General features: G+C 44.0%; 1 protein-coding gene across 3 annotated transcripts in view; it reads left to right on the forward strand.

The window, feature by feature from the left end:
* The first annotated feature begins 43 nt into the window (after positions 1 to 43).
* The window catches only part of MGA (MGA, MAX dimerization protein), a 58,358-nt gene continuing 51,935 nt past the window's right edge, over positions 44 to 6,466 (forward strand). Inside the window, exons 1-2 of one of the 3 annotated variants that reach the window (XM_017741825.1) lie at positions 44 to 154; positions 435 to 550. The gene's annotated coding sequence lies outside the window, so the exon portion shown is untranslated. Of the gene's footprint in view, positions 155 to 182; positions 551 to 6,466 lie in introns of those variants that run through there. The other 2 variants (XM_017741826.1, XM_017741824.1) reach the window with 2 other exon arrangements.

Genomic DNA, 6,466 nt, shown 5'->3' on the forward strand with positions numbered 1-6,466 from the left:
TCGCGGGGGGCGGCCGCGGGGCGCGCGGGGCAGCGATGCCCTCGTTGGTGCCCTCGTTGGTGGCCTTTAGTACCATCCCGTTTGAAACTCCTCGTCCTGAGCTGATGAGTTTAAAACGGAGTCGAAGCGCGAAGGCGAGCTCAGTGAGGAGGAGGTAGGCACGAGGGTCAGCGACTGTCTCAGTAGCCCGGGGAGATGAGTGGTTTCCCATTACGTGGTTGGAGTGTATTGCCCGACTTGTTAAGTTGTCAAGTCTTACACAACAGTCACGCTGCATTGCTCCTGACGTGAGCTGTGTGAAGGCATGGGCCGTCTGTAATCGCACTTGATGGCATCGGCTAGAGCCCTGAAGATTTGAAGTTGCTGCAGACTCTGAAAAGCGAGGGCGGTGTAGAGAAAAGGGCAGACTGATGCTTTGATCTTGTCGCTTGCAGGTGTTCTGCCCGATGCAGCTGCAGTACGCTTTCAGTGCCCTCAGGCACAGTGCCTTGTGAGTTTGTACTGAGGACTGGAAAGGGAAATTGATTCTGCTTTAAAAGTATTCCTGTAGGTGAGCATTTTTGTGCGCCTTTATGTGGCAAAAAACCCCCATATTTCTTAGGTCTGGTGGAGATGGGCAGCATTCATTCACTTCTGTATTTCATCTAACAGCAGCTGGCTGTTAACCTCACCCATTGCTGGCTCAGTTTTGGTGCAGATGCTGTTGAGCCTGCCATGGTGGGGAAACGTACAACTGGAGGAAACCACTTGTGAATAAACTTTTTTGGTCACCTTCCAGAAAAAAAAAAAAAAAAGGAAGTTCTTTCTCTTTGACTTTAGGCCACTTCTTCATTTATACACAAATCCCCTAGATCATTTCTGAAGTTCGTGGTTGTTTTTAAAACCTGTTTTCCTAAGGAATGGGAAGTCCAAGACATTTTTCTTACAAACAGATGGAGTAGGTCTCTGCCTAGTGGTGTGAGAAAGAGCTCTTCCCTATGAGGAGGCTGTTGTCTGTTTGCTGTTTCATAGACAGCAGAGGATCTACAAAACAAATTCAGCCATCGCATGTGCATAGGGAGCAGTGTCATTAGCCGTGGCACCAGCAGGGCTTACTTCGTGTCTTATTCTTCCCTAACTAAGGATGTGTTGTGCTGTGTTGGTTTGCTTTTTTTAAAATCTTTTAAGACTGGGTAACCTTAGAACAAAGAATCAAGTTTTGATGGTGGAGTTGCTCTTCTGTCTCCACACAAAAATGGAACGTGCTTTCACTGTTGGATTTTGGCTAGTTTTAGTACCTGGAATAAATCCTTGATATGTCTTTTGCTGAACTGGATAAGGAAGAATGCAGTGAGAATGATGTGTGTGAGAAGGATGATGAAGGCATGTCATGAGAAGAAAGCAACCAGAAGAAAGTTCTTTTGTTTTAATTTTTTTTTAAAATCAAGCCCGAAACAGAAAGGCATTAAAGGAATGTGAACAGCATAAAAGAGAGAAAATGAATGTGGGAAACAGATAAAACCTATGTACAATAAAAATGCATTCTTTGTTCCAATCATTATGTTCAGGAAAAGCCAATTTGGAGAATGACAAGACTGTGACCCAGATACTGTTAAACTAATACATGTGATGCTGGAATTGTGCTGTTTTGCTAACTCTTGTACAGTGCTTTCTGCTAATGTGGTGTGGTCTGCCTGACCACAGAGTAAGTCAATAAACAGTAATGAAGATGGATATAAACCTGGAACATACTGCCAACAGTCTGGGCTTTAATTGCGTCACTTTCCTTTTCACCATAACTTAGAAGGGGAGTACAGGTTCCTTGGCAGTTCTAACGTGCTGAGCCATTGTTGACTGTAGCAATGAGTATTGCTATAAAAGAGCTGAATATGTAGGATAGTCCTGAACTCAGGTGAGGGCTTTTTATTTGCCTCATTTTTTTTGTCCTATGATATAGACAAAATCCCCAGCTGAACATTCATGTATGTGATAAATGTTCCTCATGATGGTCATAAAGGGATTGAAATTCATCAAAATGCTGCTATTCCTCCTGATTATAGCTAATTTCTGCCAGTGTTGCACGGCAAAAAGCATAAAGCATTGCTTTATTGTTTTATTTTGTGATTTTTGGTAGTTAAAATAATAGTATATTAAAAAATACAGCATTCACTGAATGTATGAGTAATGGGCATATCACTGAGTGATGAAATATGGGAAGTAATTAAAAAACTTTAATCCAAATGTACCATGTTGTATACAGATGAAAAAGAGCATTTATTTCTAGTTAACATTGGCTTTTCCCCCTGCCCTCTCACCAGTGGTTCATTCTTTACAGAAATCACAGAATAATTTGGGTTGGAAAAGACCTCCAAAATCATGGAGTCCAACCTTTGACCCATCGCCACCTGCCAAGCAGACCATGGCACTGAGTGCTACATCCACTTTGGTGTGTTTCCATTGTGCAGTCCTCAGTGTTTGGGAAGTGTTTCCCAAAAATTCAGGTAACTCTTGAGAGATGCAAAATATTGTGCATTATACGTTTCAGGATTAATGCTGTTTGACAAACTACTGACTTTATGGGGAGCGGAAGTTCGGGCTCCGTGGCACGGTATGGGTGTTGGAGAGGTGAAGCAGGAGTTCTCCCTCCCCTTCACCCCTCAGGTATGTGCCCTCTTCCTCCAAAAGCAGCTGCTGCTCTTGCAGGCATGTACCTCTCAGTTGGTGAAACACTTTCTGAACTACCACCTATTCATCCTGCAATAGTTGGGGCTCTGAGTGTGAAGTGAATTTGGTTTTAGTATAAAGCAATGCTCTGGGCTGAAATCTGGCAGTGCGCAAGCTGTGTCAGACTTTGTGTGGGGATAAGTGCTTTCTGACTGCAGCTGTGTTTCAGCATGTTTGCATCAGTAAGAAAGCTAAAAATTTTTTTTTAAATGTCTGAAAAAATATTTTTTTCCTGCAACAGTCCATTTCTTTCAATATTGTTTTTCTTAATCTCATTTTTTGGCTAGATTCTGCCACCACTTTCATCTTTTATCTTCTTGGCACTGAATTATACTTCTTCACTAAAGCTAAAGAAAGAATTTAAGCTAGTTTCCTATCAAAAATAACATTACATAAACTTTTTTTAAAGTACATTTGGGCTGGGGTTCTGTTGCTTAAGGACACAGGTCTGGAGCTGACATAGATGCTGCTAATTACTAAAGACATCCGTGTACAGCAAACGTTCAACTCTGGGAGACTACTATTTGTCCGGAGAAGCAGTTGGAGGCCAGTGGGGCTAGTTACAGCATAGAAAATGGCACTAGATACCTTTCTATATGCAGTTTAATCCAGAGTTTTGATTGGATTAACAGAATTTCCTGTGGGGTGCTGCTGTTAATCATTCTCCAAGGTGGCAAAACATTGTCTAAAGAAAGTATGTTTTTTGTATTTTAACTCTTCTAGTGTGCACATTGCACAACACTTCTGACTGTAACATTACTAGGTTTTCAGCTCTTTAAATGCTTGTGGATTTTGGTTTTTTGGTTTTGGTTTTTGGTTTTTTTTTTTAATGGCCAAAGTTTTGGATTTTTGAGCCCAGTCAGGGCTGTCTGGTCATAGTGAGTGATAAACTTGTAGCCTGCTGTAATAAACTGCTGTCTGCCGCTGTGGGTGTGTTACACTGGCACAGCTGGTTTTGATAGCTGTTGTTTCCAGCTAGTGAGCGTAGTTTCAGCTAGTGCTTGTTTTTAGCAACTGAATTTAAGAGCTTTATGCTCCAGTAATGCTCCCGTAGTGTCTTTCAGACTATACTGTGTGACAGAAATGTCCTGTCATGTATCTACTTGTGTAGTAGCAATCTTTGTATTCAGGGGATTGCTAACATAAAATGTGATCGACACCTCTTCTGTGTTTTTCACAAGTCGGCAGCTGTTCTGTTTTGCTTAACTATGTATAGTTACATGTATATATACTCTACAAGGTATGTTGTTCTCTCACATGAACATCTTTAGCGAAGCTTGGGACTTGTGACCCTCCAATTCCTGATTTGTTACTGAATCTTTACCACAGGTTAGACATAAGAGTGGCTGAAGAACAGTTTGCTACTGCAGCTCTAGCAGTTACAGTCTCTTATTACATGTAGGCTTGAATGGGTGCTTTATAGCACAGCACTATGTAGGTGTTACTGAAGGGAGGAGTGTGATTTACTGGGTGCTGAAATGCAGCTTGTAAAGACTGTAGTTCATACCTTCAAGGGAATATGTCTGAAAGGAGCATTTGGGGGAAGAGTGTACTTCTTGGTGGTGAACTTGAGCATCTCAAATACCTTATACCAGCCACTGAGGGGATGGTTGTAACTCCCTCTGATCAGGGAGGACAGTATTCAGTAGGTTCAAACCAGCTCATTTCTGTGCTGCCAATTCATGTTCAGCACAAACAAGTCCTTAAAACTGGTGTTTGTACTGATCTAAATGAGATGTTGTTCTTTACTGCAGTACTGCTGTTTCTTATCAGCTTTAAGCTTCTTAGAACTGGGTTACTTAAGCTGGTGGGAGTCTGTAGTACTGCTGTGACTTCTACCGATGAATCTGTTCTCTTGATAAACCAGGGGTTCAATTTTGGTGTGGGCAAGCATTTCTACTTGCCTTAGGTAAAATTGTAGCAAAATCTCTGGCAATGTCAGCAGTCTCTGGTTTGTTTCTTTTATCATCACTGGAACAAGTGGCTTGTGGGCCATGAACATGGGGCACTGTCTGCTCTTCAGTTCTGTGTCTGCTCTCAGTTGTACAAATTACTTTCTTGCTGAAAAAAAAACCCTACTTATTTTTGTACTGTCATTGTTCAGAAGCAAATTGGTTAATACAAAAACAGAGTTGCTATCCTGTGGCCCTAAAACTTGATGACCGTTCTACAGAATACGTGATGACTGTAGGTATAAAATGACTACTCCTGAAATTGGTATGATTATTTCTGACTGGATTTGTTACAGGAAAAATACTGTGCTGGATCCAACAGCTTGAGGCTGTTGCAGCTCCACACCCCCAAATATGACCAGTAATAAGGCTGAAAATAAATTGCTGGTAGGCACAAGCCCATAGAGCACATGCACACTGACATTTACATGTAAACATGTCTGGTCATACGGATCAGGCAGACACATAGATACAGGAGCACAGCAGAGACAGCCATATCCTGTTCCCTTCCCTATCTGAGCAGGAGGAGGTTGCACACATATATGTTTGTGTGTGTATATATATAAATTTATATATTTATATGTATGTACTGGGTAGATACCCTCCAGCAGCTGAGCTTAGGCACTCTAGGTTGGTTCCTGAATCCCAGTCTCCCTGGTTGCTGGCATGTGGACACGGCAGCTCCAGAGGCCAGAGTGCTGTTCCCAGGGCTGGCACGTGCTCTTTCTCAGGTGGCTGAGACTACCCTGCTTACCTGATGTCCAGCACCCCTCCACCCACATGACCCTGCCCATTAGAGACAGAGGTGTGCATACATGCACAGAGCCAGTGGCATTCCCCTGGGCCTCTATACAGACCCACCTATGTTAATGTTTTGATGCACATTTATCAAGTCTCTTAAAAATGTATTTTCTTCAGTTCTGTGCTTCTGAGATGATTTCCTATAGCATAAACTTATGTTGCCAAGAAATCTCCAAAGAGGTGCTGGCCTTTTGTAATGTTGCTCTTGTTTTGCCCATTTTCAAATAAGGCAAAAAACCCCAAATAGATTGAGGAACAGTCCTGACAAACTTAAAGTTTTGTAACAGTCAGTGCAAAATTCGGGTCTGTGGGTGAGCCTGGACCTTGGTGTCACCCTGATAACTGATGTCTTTGCCTTCTGGCACCATGTGTAAGCCTCTGTCATTTCATAATGGATGCAGTGTTGTAAAATAAATAACCTTAATGGAAAAAGGGATTGGGGGGGGGGAGGGGCTTCACGGGGGCGTTTCTGTCTGCAGCCGAGATGCATTTTAGTGTGAATTCCCTTAACATCCAGAATTCTGTTTTAGTAGGCCTATTGTCAGGTGTTTATAACATGTAATTCCCATGGTGTATGTGAAGGCCTGCCGGGCTGGGCATGGGGCGGCACCTGCTCTGTGCAGTTCTGCGGGCGGGAGGGCTCTGTCGAGGCCGTGTCAGAGCTGCGCTGAGCCCGGGCTGTTCGTTCGCCAGCGCGCCCGTAACAGCGGCCAGAGCCCGGCTCCGGGGCGCGGTGTGACAGGTCTGTGTCAGCCCTCTCAGAGTCACGGGGCCCTTCTTCAGCTGCGAGGGTCAGGGTCTGAGCCGCGCTTTGGCCGGTCAGAGAACTTGCTCAGACGATGGAAATACCGCTGACTTCGTTGCTTCCTCAGCTGAGGGTTTCCCGGGGAAGCGGCCGGTTCCTCCCGGCGGCAGCGTTCCGAAATCTGGAGAGGCGCGGTCCGCGTTGCCTGCGCCGAGAGCGGTGCTCCTTTCCCGGAGGAGGCGGCCGCTGCCCTGGGAATGGGAAT

This window comes from Corvus brachyrhynchos, unplaced genomic scaffold (genome assembly GCF_000691975.1).
Source record: "Corvus brachyrhynchos isolate BGI_N302 unplaced genomic scaffold, ASM69197v1 scaffold115, whole genome shotgun sequence".
Lineage (NCBI taxonomy): Eukaryota > Metazoa > Chordata > Aves > Passeriformes > Corvidae > Corvus > Corvus brachyrhynchos.